The sequence below is a fragment of the Bombina bombina genome, chromosome 11 (genome assembly GCF_027579735.1).
Source record: "Bombina bombina isolate aBomBom1 chromosome 11, aBomBom1.pri, whole genome shotgun sequence".
Lineage (NCBI taxonomy): Eukaryota > Metazoa > Chordata > Amphibia > Anura > Bombinatoridae > Bombina > Bombina bombina.
The window spans coordinates 89,553,593-89,578,334 of NC_069509.1; positions in this window are offsets into that span (position 1 = coordinate 89,553,593).

The window sequence follows — 24,742 nt, forward strand, 5'->3', positions numbered from 1 at the left end:
ATACACATTTTGATGTATTTAGATTTGTTAAGATATTTATTAACTAAAAAATTTTTTTTTAATTACAGAGAAAAAAGGTATACATTTATTAGATTGAAACTCACATTCACTTGATCCTATTCCATCAATGACATTTTCCTGATCATTATCAACTGTCAATGTTACTTCACATTCATGTTGATTGTCCATCTCAGTAGTTAATGGATCTTGAATTTCTGTGTTCAGATCAGTATTTTCCATTAAACTTATAGGAAGTGGAGGAGATTGTGCATTACTATTAGGGGTAAAAGCCATTTTTGGTCTCAGATATCGTGGAGCACTCTTATTTTTTTCATTTCTTCTTTTGGTATCTGTAATCACATTTCCATTAAAGAATAAAATTAGAATAAAAAAATATATGTTTACCATATATACCAATATATGTTTAATACTTTGGGAGCACCCCGACGCTGATACCTAATAGCGAGTGCTGGTACTTTTGGATTTATATATATATATATATATATATATATATATATATATATTTCTATTGTAAGGTGTATCCAGTCCACGGATTCATCCATTACTTGTGGGATATTCTCCTTCCCAACAGGAAGCTGCAAGAAGATCACCCACAGCAGAGCTGTCTATATAGCTCCTCCCCTAACTGCACCTCCAGTCATTCTCTTGCAGCTCTCGACAAGGGAAGTATCGAGAGAGCTGTGGTGAATTAGTGTAGTTTATCTTCAATCAAAAGTTTGTTATTTTTAAACGGTACCGGCGTTGTACTGTTTTTTACCTCAGGCAGAAATTAGAAGAAAAGTTTTGCCTGAGGTTTTTGATGATCTTAGCAGGTTGTAACTAAGGTCCACTGCTGTTCTCACACATAACTGAAGAGTATGGGGAAACTTCAGCTGGGGGAACGGCCTGCAGAATTAACTGCCCTGAGGTATGTTCAGTATATTTTTTTCTAGAGGAATGATAAGAGCTATAAAATGCTGACAGTGCCTGATATATTTAAGGTAAGCCTGATTGCAGTGATTTAATAATGACTGGCATCATGCTTGCAGTAAAGGGTAATATTCATATTACTTTCTATTATGGCTTAGTATGTAAAACGTTTGCATATATATAAAGAACGTTTTTTTACTGAGGGTGATCTTTATTTGGGGCCTAGTTTTCCACATGGCTGACTAGATTTCTCCTAGGAGTAGTTATTTATGGCCCTTTCACTTTGAGTGCATGGTGGGAGGGGCCTATTTTCACGCTCTAATTGCGCAGTTGTTTTTACATTCTGAGACATCCAGCTTCGCTGGAGTCCCCTGACATATTGGACCTCTGTAAAGGGTTTTTGTGCCTACAAAAGTCGTTTTATGGGAAGGTAGGAGCCACAGTAGAGCTGTGGCAGTTTGCTTGTGACTGTTATAACGGTTTTACCGTTTTTTTGCTTAGTTTTTGAGCCTAAGGGGTTAATCATCCATTTGCAAGTGGGTGCAATGCTATTTTAGTCTGTTATACACACTGTAAAAATTTCATAAAGTTAACTGCTTTTTTCACTGTTTTGCAGTTTTTGTGTTTGCTTTTTTCCCTTAAAGGCACAGTACCGTTTTTTAAAATCTGCTTTTTCACATTAATTAAAGTGTTTTCCAAGCTTGCTGGTCTCATTACTAGTCTGTTAAACATGTCTGACATAGAGGAAACTCCTTGTTCATTATGTTTAGAAGCCATTGTGGAACCCGCTCTTAGAATGTGTACCAAATGTACTGATCTTACTATAAGTTATAAAGACCATATTCTAGCTTTAAAAGATTTATCACCAGAGGAAATTGACAAGGGGGAAGTTATGCCGACTAACTCTCCCCACGTGTCAGAGCCTATAACTCCCACTCAAGGGGCGCCAAGTACATCTAGTGCGCCCATTGTGTATACTTTACAAGACATGGCAGCAGTTATGAATCATACTCTTACAGAAGTATTGTCCAAACTGCCAGGGTTACAAGGAAAGCGAGACAGCTCTGGGGCTAGAACAAATACAGAGCTCTCTGACGCTTTAGTAGCTATGTCTGATATACCCTCACAATGTGCAGAAGCCGAAGAAGGAGAGCTTCTATCTGTGGGTGATTTTTTTGATTCAGGGAAGACACTTCAACCTGATTCTGATATGTCTACATTTAAATTTAAGCTTGAACACCTCTGCATGATGCTCAGGGAGGTTTTAGCAACTCTGGATGACTGTGACGCCATGGTAGTCCCAGAGAAATTGTGTAAATTGGATAAATACTATTCAGTGCCTGTTTATACTGATGTTTTTCCAATACCTAAGAGGTTTTCAGAAATTATTACTAAGGAATGGGATAGACCAGGTGTACCATTCTCTCCCACTCCTGTTTTTAAAAAGATGTTTACCATAGATGCCGCTACACAGGACTTGTGGCAAACGGTCCCTAAGGTGGAGGGAGCAGTCTATACCCTAGCAAAGCATACAACTATCCATGTCGAGGACAGTTGTGCTTTTCTAGATACAATGGACAAAAAATTAGAGGGTTACCTTAAGAAAATTTTTATTCAACAAGGTTTTATTCTCCAGCCCCTTGCATGCATTGCCCCAGTCACTGCTGCTGCGGCCTTCTGGTTTGAGTCTCCAGAAGAGGCTCTACAGGTAGAAACCCCATTGAATGATATCCTTGACAAGCTTAAAGCTCTTAAGCTAGCTAATTCATTTGTTTCTGACGCTGTTGTTCATTTAATAAGCTAACGGCTAAAAACTCAGGTTTTGCTATTCAGGCGCGTAGGGCGCTATGGCTTAAATCCTGGTCAGCTGACGTTACTTCAAAGTCTACGTTTCTCAATATTCCCTTCAAGGGGCAGACCCTATTTGGGCCTGGACTGAAGGAGATAATTTCTGATATTACTGAAGGAAAAGGTCACGCCCTTCCTCAGGATAGGTCCAACAAATTAAGGACCAAACAGACTAATTTTCGTTCCTTTCGAAATTTCAAGAGTGGCGCAGCTTCAACTTCCTCTAATACAAAACAAGAGGGAAATTTTGCCCAGTCCAAGCCGGTCTGGAGACCTAACCAGGCTTGGAACAAAGGAAAGCAGGCCAAAAAACCTGCTGCTGCCTCTAAGACAGCAAGAAAGATCAGCCCCTGATCCCGAAACGGATCTAGTAAGGGGCAGACTTTCTCTCTTCACTCAGGCTTGGGCAAGAGATGTCCAGGATCCCTGGGCGTTGGAAATTATGTCCCAGGGATATCTTCTGGATTTCAAAGCTTCTTCCCCAAAAGGGAGATTCCATCTCTCACAATTATCTGCAAACCAGATAAAGAGAGAGGCATTCTTACATTGTGTTCAAGACCTCCTAGTTATGGGAGTGATCCACCCAGTTCCAAAGGAGGAACAGGGGCAAGGCTTTTATTAAAATCTGTTTGTAGTTCCCAAGAAAGAGGGAACTTTCAGACCAATCTTAGATCTCAAGATCCTAAACAAATTTCTCAGGGTCCCATCCTTCAAGATGGAGACTATTTGAACCATCCTACCTATGATCCAGGAGGGTCAATATATGACTACCGTGGACTTAAAGGATGCTTATCTTCACATTCCGATACACAGAGATCATCATCGGTTTTTCAGGTTTGCCTTCCTAGACAGGCATTACCAGTTTGTGGCTCTTCCCTTTGGGTTAGCTACGGCACCAAGAATCTTTACGAAGGTTCTAGGGTCACTCCTAGTGGTCCTAAGGCTGCGGGGTATAGCAGTAGCCCCTTACCTAGACGACATTCTGATACAGGCGTCGAATTTTCAAATCGCCAGGTCCCATACGGACATTGTGCTGACATTTCTGAGGTCTCATGGGTGGAAAGTGAACGAAGAAAAGAGTTCTCTATCCCCTCTCACAAGAGTTTCCTTCCTAGGAACTCTGATAGATTCTGTAGAAATGAAGATTTACCTGACAGAGGCCAGGTTGTCAAAACTTCTAAATTCCTGCCGTGTTCTTTATTCTACTTCTCGCCCTTCAGTGGCTCAATGTATGGAAGTAATCGGCTTAATGGTAGCGGTGATGGACATAGTGCCGTTTGCCCGCCTACATCTCAGACTGCTGCAACTTTGCATGCTCAGTCAGTGGAATGGGGATTACACAGATTTGTCACCTCTACAAAATCTGGATCAAGAGACCAGAGATTCTCTTCTCTGGTGGCTATCTCGGATCCATCTGTCCAAGGGTATGACTTCCGCAGGCCAGATTGGACAATAGTAACGACAGATGCCATCCTTCTGGGCTGGGGTGCAGTCTGGAACTCCCTGAAGGCTCAGGGCTCGTGGAGTCAGGAGGAGGCACTCCTTCTGATAAACATTCTGGAACTAAGAGCGATATTCAATGCTCTTCAGGCTTGGCCTCAGCTTGCTGCGGTCAGGTTCATCAGATTTCAGTCGGACAATATCACGACTGTAGCCTACATCAACCATGAAGGGGGAACAAGGAGTTCCCTAGCAATGTTGGAGGTTTCAAAAATAATTCTATGGGCAGAGGTTCACTCCTGCCATCTATCAGCTATTCATATCCCAGGAGTAGAGAACTGGGAGGCGGATTTTCTAAGTCAACAGACTTTTCATCCGGGGGAGTGGGAGCTCCATCCGGAGGTGTTTGCACAGTTGATTCAACTTTGGGGCAAACCAGAACTGGATCTTATGGCGTCTCGTCAGAACGCCAAGCTTCCTTGTTATGGATCCAGGTCCAGGGATCCCAAGGCAGCCCTGATAGATGCTCTAGCAGCGCCTTGGTCCTTCAACCTGGCTTATGTGTTTCCACCGTTTCCTCTGCTCCCTCGTCTGATTGCCAAGATCAAGCAGGAGAGAGCTTCTGTGATTTTGATAGCACCTGCGTGGCCACGCAGGACTTAGTATGCAGATCTGGTGGACATGTCATCCCTTCCACCATGGGCTCTGCCGCTGAGGCAGGACCTTCTACTTCAGGGTCCTTTCAACCATCCAAATCTAATTTCTCTGCGTCTGACTGCTTGGAGATTGAATGCTTGATTTTATCAAAAGGTGGGTTCTCCGAGTCGGTCATTGATACCTTAATTCAGGCTTGAAAGCCTGTCACCAGGAAAATCTATCATAAGATATGGTGTAAATATCTTCATTGGTGTGAATCCAAGGGTTACTCATGGAGTAAAGTCAGGATTCCCAGGATATTATCTTTTCTCCAAGAAGGATTGGAGAAGGGATTGTCAGCTAGTTCCTTAAAGGGACAGATTTCTGCTCTGTCTATTCTTTTGCACAAGCATCTGGCGGATGTTCCAGACGTTCAGGCATTTTGTCAGGCTTTAGTTAGAATTAAGCCTGTGTTTAAACCTGTTGCTCCGCCATGGAGTTTAAATTTAGTTCTTAAAGTTCTTCAAGGGGTTCCGTTTGAAGCTCTGCATTCCATAGATTTCAAGCTTTTATCTTGGAAAGTTCTGTTTTTGGTAGCTATCTCTTCGGCTTGAAGAGTTTCAGAGTTATCTGCCTTACAGTGTGATTCCCCTTATCTTATCTTCCATGCAGATAAGGTAGATTTGCGTACCAAACCTGGGTTTCTTCCTAAGGTGGTATCTAATAGGAATATCAATCAGGAGATTGTTGTTCCGTCACTGTCTCCTAATCCTTCTTCAAAAAAGGAACGTCTATTACATAATCTTGACGTGGTTCGTGCTTTAAAGTTTTATTTACAAGCTACTAAGGATTTTCGTCAAACATCGGCATTGTTTGTGGTCTACTCTAGACAGAGAAGAGGCCAAAAGGCTTCAGCAACTTCTCTTTCTTTTTGGTTAAGAAGTATAATCCGCTTAGCTTATGAGACTGCTGGCCAGCAGCCTCCTGAAAGAATTACAGCTCATTCCATTAGAGCGGTAGCTTCCACATGGGCTTTTAAAAATGAGGCTTCTGTTGAACAGATTTGTAAGGCGGCGACTTGATCTTCACTTCATACTTTTTCTAAATTCTACAAATTTGATACTTTTGCTTCTTCGGAGGCTATTTTTGGGAGAAAGGTCTTACAGGCAGTGGTGCCTTCCGTTTAAGCGCCTGCCTTGTCCCTCCCTTCATCCGTGTCCTATAGCTTTGGTATTGGTATCCCACAAGTAATGGATGAATCCGTGGACTGGATACACCTTACAATAGAAAACAAAATGTATGCTTACCTGATAAATTTATTTCTCTTGTGGTGTATCCAGTCCACGGCCCGCCCTGTCATTTTAAGGCAGGTGTTTTTTATTTTTTAAACTACAGTCACCACTGCACCCTATACTTTCTCCTTTCTCTTGCTTGTCTTCGTTTGAATGACTGGAGGTGGCAGTTAGGGGAGGAGCTATATAGACAGCTCTGCTGTGGGTGATCCTCTTGCAGCTTCCTGTTGGGAAGGAGAATATCCCACAAGTAATGGATGAATCCGTGGACTGGATACACCACAAGAGAAATAAATTTATCAGGTAAGCATAAATTTTGTTATATATATATATATATATATATATATATGTATATAACAATTATTAATTTTTATAGTTGAATCTATTTTTCTATATATCATTTATATCTATCTAAATTTTACTATCTCTATATAAAGATCAATCTCTCGACCTCTTTATCTTTCTCTATCTCTTATCTTTCTCTCTATTTTCTATTTCTAGATTTATCAGTCTTTTTATATCATTCTGTTTATTTATATCTATCTCTGTATCTCTCTCTATTTGTCTATTCCTCTCTCTACCTTTACTAGTCTCTCTCTATCTCTATCTATAATATCTCTCTCTATCTATCTTTGTATTTCTCTCTCTCCCTCCCTCTCTCTCTCTCTCTTTTGCTAGCTCTATCTCTCACTGTCTCTCCTATTTCTTATTATTTATATTTCTATTTTTAACTATATTTATCTATTTATTTCTCTCTCCCCCTCTCCCTATACTTCTCTCTATCTCTCTCTGCCAATATTTCTTTCTTTCTATTTCTGTCACTGTTATTATAAATATTAATTTGCACAAAGTATTTATCTATATTTCTATATGTGTCGCTCTATCTCTTTTTTTTTATTAATTTAACTCTCTTAATCTGTCTTATCTCTTTCTTTCTTTTTTTTTTATCTCTTTATAACTATTTTATCTCTATCTATACCTCTTTCTATCTGTTTTTTCTTGGTCTTAATCTTTCTTTGTGTCTCTCTTTATCTCTATATCTATACTTTTCTATATCTATTTCAGTTTATCTCTATCAATTTGTAATTCAATGTCTCTATAGCTCTTTCTATTTCTCTTTGATTAAATTATCTACCTTTAAGTTTATCCCTATACCTTTATCTTTAGCTCTCTATATTTTTCTCTATTCTTTCGCTTTATATTTTTCTATCTTGCTTTTTATCTCTCTTTCGAGTTCTATATTTTGAATATTATTTATATATAGTATATCTGTCTATATCTATCTAGTACTATCACTTTCTTTATATCTTTCTTTAAAATTAATAAAATGCGTCATAACAAACGCATAACATTATTTTAATAAACAGGTTTAAACGTTAAAATTGAATTAAAAAAAAAAAATATATATATATAAATAAGTGTATGTAGTCAACACTTACAAACTCTAATGAGACTTCGAATCCTAGAATGGTACTCTTTTTCACGTCTACGTAGATCCGAATATCGTCGAAGGTACTCTCTTCTTGTTCTTTTTATTGCCGATACCCGATACATCCTGCGTATTATCTCATAAACAAGATAATCGCGTTGATCTTGTTTAACAGAGCGAACACCTCCTATTCTTCGTGGAAAATATTTCTCCATCCCATAAACTAAAATAATTAGCTCTCCAGCAGTGAACGGAGAACGTCGAGACATCTTGCTAATGAGTTTCAAATCTTGAAGCGAATTACGTAATATGTCAATCAGTTGAATACATTCCGAAAAACTTTTTTTTTTATAATTCGATGTTAAAGTTTATATTATTTTATGATATATGTGTTAAGATAAAGATAGTTTTTTAAAACATATTCGGTTTACATTATTTGCATCCTGATTAGATTACAATGTTATTCAATACATGTATATTAAATTCAGTTTAATTTATTATTCTTGCATCTTATATTAGTTAAAGGTTAATTATATGTTTAATTAAGTTTTGTAGTTATTTAAATTGCGTTGTTATAATATATATTGATGTTTAAATAGTTATTAAATATTTTCAATAACATTTTAACATGGTGTCTTCTTGTTTTAATAAAATTTTAATATGATATTCATTACTATCTAATGCAATGAAATGTACTTTGATTTTTAACAATTTTTAGACATGTCTCCTGTGAAGCCTTGTTTGCTAGCAGTGTGTAGCATCAACAATATAGCTAGGGGGTTTATATGTTTTATGCATTTTATACTTGACTAGCTTACATTTTATTCAAATTGCATTGCCATAGGGCTAGGCAAGGTTTGTTCTTAATTTATAGGTTCCACCTGCTGTATCCGGCTTGCTAATATATACAAAGCTAGTGCTTGTTTTAAACATTAATAAAAAGTTTAGAATCACAGAACCTGTTTTCTTCATTGCACCCTGCTCAAGGATACAACTTATTTTCACCTACTATCTTGTGAGTCATTAGTAAAAAATACATGGGGCTTACCAGGTGTTTAATCTACACTTAGATCTCTGTTTGCGCTTTCTCTCACCCCCTTCCAGCTATTATGATAGTCTGCAAATATATTTTAAAAATGTCTAATTCTTGTCTGTACAGTGAAATCGAACATAGAAAAAAAAGATTAAATGATTGTAAGGATACAAATTTAAATGAATATGTATAATATTATATATTTAATAATATTAATAGAGAGATGAGTGAATGTGATGAATAGATTGTTGTTTAAGGAATCGTATATAAATAATTATAGATATAGCAATAAAGTGCGATAGATATACATGGATAAATCGAAGCATCTAGATTATAATAAAAATTTCAAAAAAATAAGAAAGAATTATTTTTAACAAAATATTTAAAAAGTGATGCATTAACAGATATTAATCATTGAAGTGAGGAATGTAGAGTGAGATATGTAGATATAGAACAAGATTAGAGTCAATTCGAAAGAAAAATAGATATAGAGATACAGTTGGATTAATTTAGAGATTGATAATGTCAGATAGAGAGCCTGAAGGATATATATATGTTGATAGAAAAATTTAAAATTTGAAAACATCAATAGAGCTAAAGACAGAGAGATCGCAAGAGAAGCAACAGTTGAGTGACATAGAGCTAGTCATAAAAATGATTGGCGATATAAAAAAAATTATGTGATAAACATATATAACAAATAGATTCATACTTGAAATCATCCGTTTGTACCTGAGAAAATAGTCGCAATGATAGAGATTAGCGTGATATTTTTATAGAGTTATTGAGAAAAAAATAAAGTTTATATATACACTAATGTATATTTTGATTTACTTGATATTACGGTTATTGTTATAAAGAGAAATATAAGTGTAAAATAAATTAAAAGTTTTTAAAAAATTTTTAGAGTATGGTGGAGTTTGATCGATAAATGTGCCTGTTAACATAGTTAGATTTTTCAATATATATTGATACATTTAGATATATATATATATATATACACATATAAATATATATATATATATATATATATATATATATATATATATTGATATATTCAGAGATTGTGCCGATTTCAAAATAATATAAATAAAAAGTTAATCATATTAAATTCAATTTTAATTTTCAATCGTCAATTTTTAACAAATTAGTCGATTTTATTTTAATTTATTTTAAACGAACAAATAGAAGAAAAAACAACATAGGCAAATACATTTTTTAAATTTATAACTGTATCAATCTGAACATATTTATTTTTTGATTGCACATCACTCTCATAATCTAAATTGTGAAAAATAATGTGTAGAACGTTTTTAATTTTTTAATTTTTAATTTTCTTTATTGAGGTTTGGAAAAAGGCATACAAGCTTATGAAAACCAACATAAATAAAAGCTGTAATACAATGTCAGAACATAACATACAATATACATGCCATGCAATTTTTGAGCCTTACACTGAACGCAAGGGGCCACTTTTGGACCCTATATAAAACATAAAATATGCAGAAGGCTCCAAGAAATATAAGAGACCACTAATGGGTCTCATCTGACAGACCTCCTTTTTATAATAGGATATTGAACAACTATACAAGGTAACAATGCAACGTATTATTAGAAAAGTTGTATATAGACCTCTGCCTGAAATGTAGCTGTAAAGAAGGAATAGACCTTTTAACATTTAATATGAAGTGACTAGGTGCTGGTAACAAGAAAATTAACTACAGGAGCCAAAAGGTTTATAGAGGATTCATAGTTAGCATTTAAAGAGCCCAGCTAAATATGCGTATCACATTTATGTTATGGGGGACTCATCTGCCACCAGGAAAGAAAAGGTTAAGTAGCTTTCAACACGATGTTGCAAGTATGCTATGGCACAAGACTAGCTGCATGCAATACCACAATGATATACCTTGAGGACTGTCACAGAAGAGGTAAATTATAACATGCAATTAAAGATATCCTATAAAACTCTACTTGAAATGTATCTACAAAAAAAAAAAAAAAAAAGTAAGAGCTCTGTTAACACCTAATATGAAATGGGTAGACACTTATAATAGAAAAATTAATTAGCTAAAAGGGCATATAACAGGATTACCGGTAATATTTAAAGAGCCCAATTAAATATGTATATCGAACTTAGGCTATGAGAAACTCCTCTGATGCAAGGAAGAGGCTAAATTGCTTTCTACAGGATATTACAGTCATGTTACAATACAGGGTGAGCTGCAGGCAATACCACAGCAATGCACCTTAGGGGTCGTCAACAAAAGGGATAAGCTTAAAGGTGCACGCTTTAAATCTAATTAAAGTGTAAAGGCTATTACTCACAGCTCCAGCAACTGACTTTGTAATCAAAATAAGTAGACACCATGTCACCTCGGCCGCCGGCAACACGCATCAGTTTATAATGCTAAGCTGGAGTTCTAGAAACAATAGAAGGGTTTTGAATTCGACCTGTACTCACTCCAGAGCAATATAGCAATCACAGGGGTTTGTTACTATGAAAATTTATAAAGGTTGGTCTAAATACAAGATTTAAGCATGTCCCTGCAGGATACTATTAAACAATGCAAAATAGGCAGATATATGATTAATCAGCAAAAAATAAATTTAAGTCAAAGCTCTCTACTATGATAAGGAATCAGTAAGAGTCCAAGGCAAACATACTCAAACTGCTTGAGAGTCCCACAAGATACGTTCCATGTCTATCCTATTCCAGCCGGTGACATGGGCATGCAGTTCCCCAGAGCGAGCATTGCAATGCTTATTAACCCTTGAGATCGTAACAGTACCTTAGGAAGAGAGAGTCTCAAGGGCAAAATCATTTGTAGCCATGCTTCCCTTTGATCTTGGAGATAGCATACAGTTGGGGGTCCTTTGGGTGCAAATAGTTCAGCTGAATAGCTCGACCAAGGAGTTTGCTGGCTGACCGATATATCCCGGTGCTTATTCTGCAATACAGCAGCAGTATTTAGAGACGCTGTGATAGATCCGTCAGCTGTTTTCTCACTGTTTAGTGCGGGTAACGCTGTGCTGGTTTCCCCATTTCTCATGCTGTGACTCTGTGAGCTGGTGAAACGTTGGGGTCCCAGTATGTCATCGCTCAATAGAACAGGCTCAGTGTGGGTAACCGCATGTGACACCGACACACGATTGTCCTTAGGCTTGAATGCTGTAACCAAAATAGATTCAAAGACGGCATGGTGCTCTGTTAGTATATGTTTCAGCTCCCTCAGCACATCGACAGCACACTCCATGATCTTTAACATAAATCCATAGTCAGGCAGATCAAATTGAATAAATTCTACTTAAAGCACACTTAGTGCATCCTAACGACAGGGCCAAAAGGCTTCCCGCCGGGGGGTATAGTAAAGGGCCGCGATCTTATAACGGCTCCAGGCGCTGATGCCAGCAGCAGTTCCAATAACTGTAGGTATGGGAAGTTGTGTCTTCCAAAGTATAAGGCAATGCTTGTAATTAATTACATGGATTTAGCTGCTGGAAGGCAAGTTTTAAAGATTATCCAAGAAAAGCTGCAGCAGCACACAGCTATGCGACTGAACATGGCCGCTGTCCGGAAGTTCCCCGTTTTTCATTTTTGAATTCTAGATTTTCATGCTTGAAATTAATCAGAAATATTTTCGAGTTAACCTGTGAATATAAGAAGAGATTGTTTATAAATATTGTTTACTAAAATTTATTGAATCAATACATAAATAAAATATAATTTATATTTTATTCACCTATGAAATGACTTTCTATCAACTGGTTACATGCATGTGTACCCCCTTCGACTACATCTTGAGCAACAGATTCCACACCATCTTCCTCAGGTATTATTATTTCTAGTTCCTCTATGTTAGATTGTCGCAAAGCGATGTTATGCAACATGCAACAGACCAACACCATAACAGCCACTTTCTCAGGAACGTATTGAAGAGTGCCTCCGGATTCATCTAAACAACGAAAATGGCTTTTGAGCATTTCAAAGGTCCTCTCAATCACACATCGAGTTGTTTTGTGGGCCTCATTGTACCGCATTTCTGATCTTGTTCGTGGAATATTTACAGGAGTAAGTAGCCAGTTCCGACAGGAATATCCTGCATCTCCTTTTGAAAAATAAAATGAGTGATACAAATTGAAATGTCTTCAGATATACTGAATATATTTAAAAACCATTTTGATGTTTTAAATTGTATATATATATATATTTCTTCTGTTATGTGTGATCAGTCCACGGGTCATCATTACTTCTGGGATATAACTCCTCCCCAACAGGAAATGCAAGAGGATTCACCCAGCAGAGCTGCATATAGCTCCTCCCCTCTACGTCACTCCCAGTCATTCTCTTGCACCCAACGACTAGATAGGATGTGTGAGAGGACTATGGTGATTATACTTAGTTTTTATAACTTCAATCAAAAGTTTGTTATTTTACAATAGCACCGGAGCGTGTTATTGCCTCTCTGGCAGAGTTTGAAGAAGAATCTACCAGAGTTTTTACTATGATTTTAACCGGAGTAGTTAAGATCATATTGCTGTTTCTCGGCCATCTGAGGGAGGTAAAAGCTTCAGATCAGGGGACAGCGGGCAGATGAATCTGCATTGAGGTATGTAGCAGTTTTTATTTTCTGAATGGAATTGATGAGAAAATCCTGCCATACCGTTATAATGACATGTATGTATACTCTACACTTCAGTATTCTGGGGATGGTACTTCACTGGAATTACTCTGTAAAAAGTACATTAACCTTTTAATAGGTATTTATTATGTTAAACGTTTTTGCTGGAATGTAGAATCGTTTGCATTTTCTGAGGTACTGAGTGAATAAATGTTTGGGCATTATTTTTCCACTTGGCAGTTGCTTGTTTTAATTGTGACAGTTTCGTTTCTCTCTCACTGCTGTGTGTGAGGGGGAGGGGCCGTTTTTGGCGCTCTTTGCTACGCATCAAAAATTTCCAGTCAGTTACTCTTGTATTTCCTGCATGATCCGGTTCATCTCTAACAGAACTCAGGGGTCTTCAAACTTCTTTGGAGGGAGGTAGATTCTCTCAGCAGAGCTGTGAGACTTATAAATTGACTGTGATTAAAAACGTTGCTCTGTAATTTTTACGTTTCAAATTTAATTATTGTTACTTTACTAATGGGAACAAACCTTTGCTAAAAGTTGTGTTGTTTTCAAGGATTGATGCTATAACTGTTTTTTTCAGTTCATTATTTCAACTGTCATTTAATCGTTTAGTGCTTCTTTGAGGCACAGTACGTTTTTGTTAAATAAGATTGTAACCAAGTTGCAAGTTTATTTGCTAGTGTGTTAAACATGTCTGATTCAGAGGAAGATACCTGTGTCATTTGTTCCAATGCCAAGGTGGAGCCCAATAGAAATTTATGTACTAACTGTATTGATGCTACTTTAAATAAAAGCCAATCTGTACAAATTGAACAAATTTCACCAAACAGCGAGGGGAGAGTTATGCCGACTAACTCGCCTCACGTGTCAGTACCTGCATCTCCCACCCGGGAGGTGCGTGATATTGTGGCGCCTAGTACATCTGGGCGGCCATTACAGATAACATTACAAGATATGGCTACTGTTATGACTGAAGTTTTGGCTAAATTACCAGAACTAAGAGGCAAGCGTGATCACTCTGGGGTGAGAACAGAGTGCGCTGATAATACTAGAGCCATGTCTGATACTGCGTCACAGCTTGCAGAGCATGAGGACGGAGAGCTTCATTCTGTGGGTGACGGTTCTGATCCAAACAGATTGGATTCAGATATTTCAAATTTTAAATTTAAATTGGAGAACCTCCGTGTATTACTAGGGGAGGTTTTAGCGGCTCTTAATGATTGTAACACTGTTGCAATACCAGAGAAATTGTGTAGGTTGGATAAATACTTTGCGGTACCGGCGAGTACTGACGTTTTTCCTATACCTAAGAGACTAACTGAAATTGTTACTAAGGAGTGGGATAGACCCGGTGTGCCGTTCTCACCCCCTCCAATATTTAGAAAGATGTTTCCAATAGACGCCACCACACGGTACTTATGGCAAACGGTCCCTAAGGTGGAGGGAGCAGTTTCTACTTTAGCTAAGCGTACCACTATCCCGGTGGAGGATAGCTGTGCTTTTTCAGATCCGATGGATAAAAAATTAGAGGGTTACCTTAAGAAAATGTTTGTTCAACAAGGTTTTATATTGCAACCCCTTGCATGCATCGCGCCGATTACGGCTGCGGCAGCATTTTGGATTGAGTCTCTGGAAGAGAACCTTAGTTCAGCTACGCTGGACGACATTACGGACAGGCTTAGAGTCCTTAAACTAGCTAATTCATTCATTTCGGAGGCCGTAGTACATTTAACCAAACTTACGGCTAAGAACTCAGGATTCGCCATTCAGGCACGTAGGGCGCTGTGGCTAAAATCCTGGTCAGCTGATGTAACTTCTAAGTCCAAATTACTTAATATACCTTTCAAGGGGCAAACTTTATTTGGGCCCGGTTTGAAAGAAATTATCGCTGACATTACAGGAGGTAAGGGCCACGCCCTGCCTCAAGACAAAGCCAAAGCTAAGGCTAGACAGTCTAATTTTCGTCCCTTTCGGAATTTCAAAGCAGGAGCAGCACCAACTTCCACTGCACCAAAACAGGAAGGAGCTGTTGCTCGTTACAGACAAGGCTGGAAACCTAACCAGTCCTGGAACAAGGGCAAGCAGGCCAGGAAACCTGCTGCTGCCCCTAAGACAGCATGAATCGAGGGCCCCCGATCCAGGACCGGATCTAGTGGGGGGCAGACTCTCTCTCTTCGCCCAGGCTTGGGCAAGAGATGTTCAGGATCCCTGGGCGCTAGAGATCATATCTCAGGGATACCTTTTAGCCTTCAAATTCTCTCCCCCAAGAGGGAGATTTCATCTGTCAAGGTTGTCAACAAACCAAATAAAGAAAGAAGCGTTTCTACGCTGTGTACAAGATCTGTTATTAATGGGAGTGATCCATCCGGTTCCGCGGTCGGAACAAGGACAAGGGTTTTACTCAAACCTGTTTGTGGTTCCCAAAAAAGAGGGAACTTTCAGGCCAATCTTGGATTTAAAGATCCTAAACAAATTCCTAAGAGTTCCATCGTTCAAAATGGAAACTATTCGGACAATCTTACCCATGATCCAAAAGGGTCAGTACATGACCACAGTGGATTTAAAGGATGCTTACCTTCACATACCGATTCACAAAGATCATTACCGGTATCTAAGGTTTGCCTTCTTAGACAGGCATTACCAGTTTGTAGCTCTTCCATTCGGATTGGCTACGGCTCCAAGAATCTTCACAAAGGTTCTGGGTGCCCTTCTGGCGGTACTAAGACCGCGAGGAATTTCGGTAGCTCCGTACCTAGACGACATTCTGATACAAGCTTCAAGCTTTCAAACTGCCAAGTCTCATACAGAGTTAGTTCTGGCATTTCTAAGGTCGCATGGATGGAAAGTGAACGAAAAGAAGAGTTCTCTCTTTCCTCTCACAAGAGTTCCATTCTTGGGGACTCTTATAGATTCTGTAGAAATGAAGATTTATCTGACAGAAGACAGATTAACAAAGCTTCTAAATGCATGCCGTGTCCTTCATTCCATTCAACTCCCGTCAGTAGCTCAATGCATGAAGGTGATCGGCTTAATGGTAGCAGCAATGGACATAGTACCCTTTGCACGTCTACATCTCAGACCGCTGCAATTGTGCATGCTGAGTCAGTGGAATGGGGATTACTCAGACTTGTCCCCTACTCTGAATCTGGATCAAGAGACCAGAAACTCTCTTCTATGGTGGCTTTCTCGGCCACATCTGTCCAGGGGGATGCCATTCAGCAGGCCGGACTGGACAATTGTAACAACAGACGCCAGCCTACTAGGCTGGGGCGCTGTCTGGAATTCTCTGAAGGCTCAGGGACAATGGAATCAGGAGGAAAGTCTCCTGCCAATAAACATTCTGGAATTGAGAGCAGTTCTCAATGCCCTTCTGGCTTGGCCCCAGTTAAAAACTCGGGGGTTCATCAGGTTTCAGTCGGACAACATCACGACTGTAGCTTACATCAACCATCAAGGAGGGACAAGAAGCTCCCTAGCAATGATGGAAGTATCAAAGATAATTCGCTGGGCAGAGTCTCACTCTTGCCACCTGTCAGCAATCCACATCCCGGGAGTGGAGAACTGGGAGGCGGATTTCTTGAGTCGCCAGACTTTTCATCCGGGGGAGTGGGAACTTCATCCGGAGGTCTTTGCCCAAATACTTCGACGTTGGGGCAAACCAGAGATAGATCTCATGGCGTCTCGCCAGAACGCCAAACTTCCTCGCTACGGGTCCAGATCCAGGGATCCGGGAGCGGTTCTGATAGATGCTTTGACAGCACCTTGGAACTTCGGGATGGCTTATGTGTTTCCACCCTTCCCACTGCTTCCTCGATTGATTGCCAAAATCAAACAGGAGAGAGCATCAGTGATTGTAATAGCGCCTGCATGGCCACGCAGGACTTGGTATGCAGATCTAGTGGACATGTCATCCTGTCCGCCTTGGTCTCTACCTCTAAGACAGGACCTTCTGATACAGGGTCCATTCAAACATCAAAATCTAACTTCTCTGAAGCTGACTGCTTGGAAATTGAACGCTTGATTTTATCAAAACGTGGTTTTTCGGAGTCGGTTATTGATACCCTGATACAGGCTAGGAAGCCTGTTACCAGAAGAATTTACCATAAGATATGGCGTAAATACCTATACTGGTGCGAATCCAAAGGTTACTCCTGGAGTAAGGTTAGGATTCCTAGGATATTGTCCTTTCTACAAGAAGGTTTAGAAAAGGGTTTATCGGCTAGTTCATTAAAGGGACAGATCTCAGCTCTGTCCATCTTGTTGCACAGGCGTCTGTCAGAAAATCCAGACGTCCAGGCCTTTTGTCAGGCTTTAGCTAGAATCAAGCCTGTGTTTAAAACTGTTGCTCCGCCATGGAGTTTAAACCTTGTTCTTAACGTTCTACAAGGAGTTCCGTTTGAACCCCTTCATTCCATTGATATAAAGTTGTTATCTTGGAAAGTGTTATTTTTAATGGCTATTTCTTCGGCTCGGAGAGTCTCTGAGTTATCAGCTTTACATTGTGATTCTCCTTATTTGATTTTTCATTCAGATAAGGTAGTTCTGCGTACTAAACCTGGGTTCTTACCTAAGGTAGTCACTAACAGGAACATCAATCAAGAGATTGTTGTTCCTTCTTTATGCCCAAATCCTTCTTCAAAGAAGGAACGTCTTCTACACAATCTGGATGTAGTTCGTGCCCTCAAGTTCTACTTGCAGGCAACTAAGGATTTTCGACAAACGTCTTCCCTGTTTGTCGTGTACTCTGGTCAGAGGAGAGGTCATAAGGCTTCGGCTACCTCTCTCTCCTTCTGGCTTCGTAGCATAATTCGTTTAGCCTATGAGACTGCTGGACAGCAGCCTCCTGAAAGAATTACAGCCCATTCTACTAGAGCTGTGGCTTCCACTTGGGCCTTTAAGAATGAGGCCTCTGTTGAACAGATTTGCAAGGCTGCAACTTGGTCTTCGCTTCATACTTTTTCCAAATTTTACAAATTTGACACTTTTGCTTCTTCGGAGGCTATTTTTGGGAGAAAGGTTCTTCAGGCAGTGGTTCCTTCTGTATAATGATCCTGCCTATCCCTCCCGTCATCCGTGTACTTTTGCTTTGGTATTGGTATCCCAGAAGTAATGATGACCCGTGGACTGATCACACATAACAGAAGAAAACATAATTTATGCTTACCTGATAAATTCCTTTCTTCTGTTGTGTGATCAGTCCACGGCCCGTCCTGTTTTTTTAAGGCAGGTAAATATCTTTTAAATTATACTCCAGTCACCACTTCACCCTTGGTTTCTCCTTTCTCGTTGATTCTTGGTCGAATGACTGGGAGTGACGTAGAGGGGAGGAGCTATATGCAGCTCTGCTGGGTGAATCCTCTTGCATTTCCTGTTGGGGAGGAGTTATATCCCAGAAGTAATGATGACCCGTGGACTGATCACACAACAGAAGAAAGGAATTTATCAGGTAAGCATAAATTATGTTTTCTATTTATTGACATTTTTATATATCACTATATATATATATATATATATATATATATATATATATATATATATAGAGAGAGAGAGAGAGAGAGAGAGAGAGATAGACTAAAAATCCAGTGACTGTGGTGCTGCACCAAACAGAACAAATAAACAAAGAAAAGCAGGGAATCTACTGTATTTTAAAATCATGTAATATTATTCGCTGCACAAAATGTCAAAATATTGTGAGTTAATAATAACGCACAGTAGATGGTTTTCTTTTTAATTTTCATAATCATACCTAGTAGCCATCCTTCTGGCATTTGTCCTTCCTCAAATTTATTATACAGGGCAGACTGTTTGAGAATATATGAATCATGACATGATCCTGGAAATCCTGAACGGACACTCATAATTTTCAAACCAGCATCACAAACCATCTGGATGTTCAAAGAATGATAAAACTTCCGGTTGCGATACATTTCTTCTTTTAGATGTGGTGGCCTTACTCTGACATGAGTACAATCAATTGCACCCAACACATTTGGGATTCCAGCAAGTCTAAAAAAATAAAGCTTTACAGAATGCCATTCTTCAGAGGTATTTGGTAAAAAAAACATACCGTTTGAAAACTGACAAAAGAGCATCAATCACTGTAGTTAGGTGGCGTGAAAAAGAAGGTTGGCTCATGCCAACAACTATACTAGTAACTGATTGAAAGGAACCAGTTGCTAGAAAATGAAAAACAGCCAACAGCTTCAACATTCCGGGCAGAGCATGTGTCCGAAAAGTAATGGGTTCAAGTTGACCAGATATTTGATTGTATAGCCTTTCAATTGATTCTCTACTCAATCTGAAACGCCTGATGATGTCAATGTCAGAAAGTGCATCAAGTCCTGATCTGGGCCAAAAAAACCTTGGAATCCTTCTGCACCTTCTTTGAAGCCTATCTATCTGGTGAACAGCTTGATCATCTATTCTTCGTTCCATTCGACGCATATAAATAGTATGAAACATTGCAATAACAATTTCCATAACTGATTAATATATGCGTTGTAAATGCTGCTTGAAGATATATTTCGCAACCACAGAATATGCGTATAGAAAAGCGCATACGTGACGAAATACGATGCCCGGATAGAATTGTCGACAGGATGATAAATTGAATAATAAGCGTAGATTACATCGATTACAGTAGAAAAATAATCGTATAGATGTTCGAACGTATCTCGGCGTTCGAGATACGACTTATTGCCGGATTTAGAAATATATCGTTTCTAAACTCCGATTACAGTTTGATAAATTTGAATAATAATTTGAAAGTGAATTTAGATGCGGATAATATTGAGAATACAGTGTTGAATGCTTGATAAATTTCCCCCATAGTATTAAGCTCATAGATCTAAAAAGCCTCACGCTGTTTCAAGAGGAACTCCCTATCAAGCCCCAACCTAGGTACAGAATCTATCAGAATAACCTGCTACAAAAAAGTTTGCGATACTGGGGCTTTCTCATTTTTAACACAAATTTAGTTCTTATGTTCCACCATCTTTTCTTGGACACTCCTAGTGGACTCACCCACATGGTCATTTAATCATGTAAATGATAAAGTTGGTTTTACATGTAAATACATTTTTAATGAAGTATTTTTTGCATGTCAGGGGAAATATCTCTCCTTCTATTATATTGCCACAACAGGAGCTATTTATACAGGGAAAACATGCATTGTTGGGACCCATAATGTATCCCATCCAGCTTTTATTATAACCCACATAAGCACTTATTAATTCATCTCTTATACTTTTATTCCATTTATAAGCTGGCATAAAAGGGGTCTGAAATTCAGAGACCATTTTTTAATCATATCCTAATGCTTACGTACAATATGATAAATCATATCACTTTTGGGCATTGAAATCAGTGAAAAATACCACTTTTTTCTTTATTTCTCTTACGTGGAAGCAAATTCTTATTAGATGGTTGGAGAACATTCACTATTTCCTTATTTATGAGGTCCAAAGGATAGCCCTGACTCATAAACCTGTCCCATTTATTCCAACCTACATTTTAACTAAGGTTTGTCAGAAACTATCTTTTTTCACTCGTAAAAAATGACTATGTAGTAATGACCTGAGAAGTGGCATTGGATGAGAACTATTAAATTTCAACAAGCTATTCCTGTCTGTGCTTTTTTTGTCTTTAAATTAAAACCATCTCTATATGCTGTGTTGTTAAGAAAATCTGCACTTTCTTCACTGAATGATCATTTAAATTTAATTGAGTTAGTAACTGTGACAAACCCTACCATCACTGGTGCTTCTGGAGGGGACCATGGGCTAGTCTCCTGCCAACTGATTATGGCCCATGGAAGAGACCAGGGATCTTGCCCTATTTGCCGGATTAGGGCATGGAAGGGAGCTAGGCAGTGGGACTGTTTCTGGGCATCTTGGGAGACACGCCCCGGCTAATCAGAACTTACAGTATACATGTTTCACAGCACATAGACAAGGGAGGCAGGGTAGGCGATTCCTGTAACTACTAATCATACTGACTTGTCTAGTGACTAGCTGATTAGATTAATGTTTTGAGTTTAAAGTGTCATGTTTCTATTGGTTGTATGTCTTTTTCAACAGTTTGGAGGCATTTCTATTGCTTGATCTAAAAATCTAATGCTTGACCTGCTGGTCTAGTTAATGTCTATTCATGAAGAGGGATTGTCCCTGGAAGTATAAAAAATGTCTGTGAACCTTGCAATAAACAGTTATTCCTTTTGGTTTTACCTGAACTGGAGTCCTATCTCTTGTTTTGGGTAAAGGGCTGGTGTCAGCTGGAGGGGTTTGAAGAGCAGGAGGCAGCGATTGGCGGAGGTAACCAGGCAGGGGGGTGTGTATATTATGCCTATATGCCTGTTTTCATGGAACATTGCCTTAAAGTGACATTTTAAACCGGAGTTCAGATATCCACTAGAGTGTGTTTGTTTCGCCTGGGATAATTTTCTATTGTTGTTATGAATTTATATGTCCCAAATTTCCAAAGATTCCAGACGGTCCGTCACATTAAATATATTGAGATCAGAAACAAAATGGTATAGAGTTCCAACGTTGCTCAACCATATCCCAAAAATGTCATCAACAAAGCACCGCCAAGTGACGTCATATTGCAAAAACAAGGGTTAACAAAAAATAAATTTTGCTTCGTAGACATTCATAAAAATATTGGCAGAATTTGGTGTGATGTTGGAACCCATTGCCATGCCCTGTCTTCATAAATAAAAATAATTGTAATAAAGCATAACTTCCAATAATTGCAAAATTAAACTAATCTGGACTTTTGAATTCTGAGCACTGGAATTTAACTGCTCCCAAGCCACTTTCATGAGTAATCAAAGTATAAATGTTTTCCACATCTAAACAGAATAAAATACATGTAACTGTAGGTAGTTCTAAATGATACAATATCCGTAGAAAATCACCTGTATCCTTAATAAATGAAGAGGATTCCATAACTAGATGGTGTAAAATGTTATCTTGATATATTGCAATGTTTGAAAATATGGAATCAGTACTTACAACTATAGATAGGTGAGACTGATTCTTATGCAGCTTAGGAAGTGTGTAAAATACTGGTATTTGAGCAGGTTCTTTATCTAAAAACTTAGCAACCTCACCCCCAATTATCCCATTTTTAGTAGCATTCATTATTAATTTTCTTAATTTCTTTCTGAAGAATGAATATAGGGTTACATGGAAGAGGTTGATAAATGTGTCTATTACCAAGCTGTGGTTTAATTTAAGCAATGTAATACTCACAATCCAAACTACCAAAGTACCTCCCTTATTGGCCCCTTTCACTATGATGTCATCATGTCTGTTTTTAAGCGTTTTAGTGGCCATAAAATATTGTCTGGATAAATTATTCCCTCAATTTGAGTATTTACTATGGTAAACCTTCCCTTGCAATCTCTGATGTCATTTTCTACCAGCTGAATATACATTTCAATACTTGCATTATGGGCACTGGGCATAAATTTACTCTTATTTCACAAACCTAAATGCTGCAAACACAAAACACCTTCATTTTTATCACCAGCAATAATACAATATGAAGAGTTATCTTTGCATATACTCTGAAAAAAGGCAAGTATTTGTTCAGTTGGAAGAAATTGCAAGAGTGTTGAGGGCAAAATATTTTCTGTAGGTTCATAAGTCTGAATAACAACATTAGATATATTTACCACTACTTCCTCAGTGGATGTGATCTCTCTCCTTGAAGACAGGAGCTGGCGACTCTTATGTTGCACCTTCCTGCCCTTTCCTATGATGGTGTTTGCATCCTCCGTGCCAAGGTCTGTATCTGAACTGGACCTGGAAAAATCGGATGAATCGGAGCTATAATTCCTCCATGCTCCACGTGCAACTCGTTTGGTTCAATTGCTCAGTTGTAATGTGCATTGCTAATATGCATGAATGCTCAGAACAACCATGACGTTGGAAATGCATTCACAAAAGAGCATTTTTTTCCCCAAACGCAATCATGCCAAAATGCCACGATTCTGATTGGCCAAAAATGTAATCCAAAAATTAACTTGCTGGCGGGGCTGCCGGAGCACACAATAGAATCGGATCGGTTTCTTTTAAACTACACCAGTAAGTTTGCTTATTGAAAGTTTTGATCAACGAAACTCATAGTAATTTATGTAGTTACATTGATTGCCTATAAACAATGTTGTTGACTTTAAAATCACTTTAATCCCCTAGGGATTCTTTTAACCTGATGGAATGGTATTCAGCTAAAGTTGTGGCATGCAAATCAAATTCCAAATGTTTCTTTGACAGCTTCTCATACTGCTTACTTTTAGGGGCCTATTTATCAAAGTGTCAACTGAAAATACGTGAAATTCCGCGTCGTAATTGTCACGAGATTGATCCACCATAGTTATCAAAGTGTCAAGATCAGCAAATGTTGAAATTTGTGATCTAAAATACGATCCTGCGATCTCAATCCGACACAGATCGATGCGAGTTGAAAACCGTGGTATTCGAGCGGAATCACGTTCATTCGCCCTCCTAATCGACACTATTTGAAGCTCTCACGAAATTATCAAAAATTCTATAGTTACGCTCGCGTCTTTTTTGACTCAGCGTACCTAGTTTTCAATCCGCCACCCTTGAGGTCGCAGATGCCATAGAACTCAATGGGAGTCGGAAAACACAGAAAGCTTATGTTAGATGCTGCAAGAGAATGAAGTATTATACATAATAAAAGTAAATTAGAAACTTTATTACAATTGTATAACCTTTCTAAATCAAACAATATTATTGCTCCACATTTGGTGCACTAGTAGATATAGAAATAAATATGAAAAATACATTACTACTTATGGATTATGCTACAACTTTGTCTGTCATTACAAAGCAAGGGGACAATATTATTTCTACATATTTGGTGCAAAGTTTTGCCCCAAACTTGTTACACTAATAGATATAGAGATAAAAATGAAATAAATACACAACATAATATAGCTAACTTCCTTTTTATTTGTTGGAAAAATCTATGTGCACCATGTTTAAGCCATGTAATACAGGTCCCACTCTCCACTTCGCACCATATTTGACTCAACACTTTTCGCACCAATTATGACGCAAACTCCTAAATAACCCACACACTAGTGAATTTTTCCACCACTTTGATTGAAATATGCATAATCACATGATTTATGACATCAGCCAATCTGATTCAAATACACATTAGAAACTATCACTAACGAATCAAATTGCTTGACACTTGTGTTATTGATCACTCATCAGAACTTGTAAGTGCCATTTGTTACATTGTGCATTATACTTTGAAAGTATGTATATGTGACATTAGTGTTAAAGATAAACATTGATGCTGACATAATGGCACACAGTGTAATATTTTAGAAAAGGATTTTAAAATTTTAATTGATGCTTGATTCAATATAATCTTAAACTGATAGCTCAAAAGGATAGCCCACCTAACTTTAAATTGTCATGATTTAGATACAGCAGAAATGAAAATCACCTCTTTACTGTCA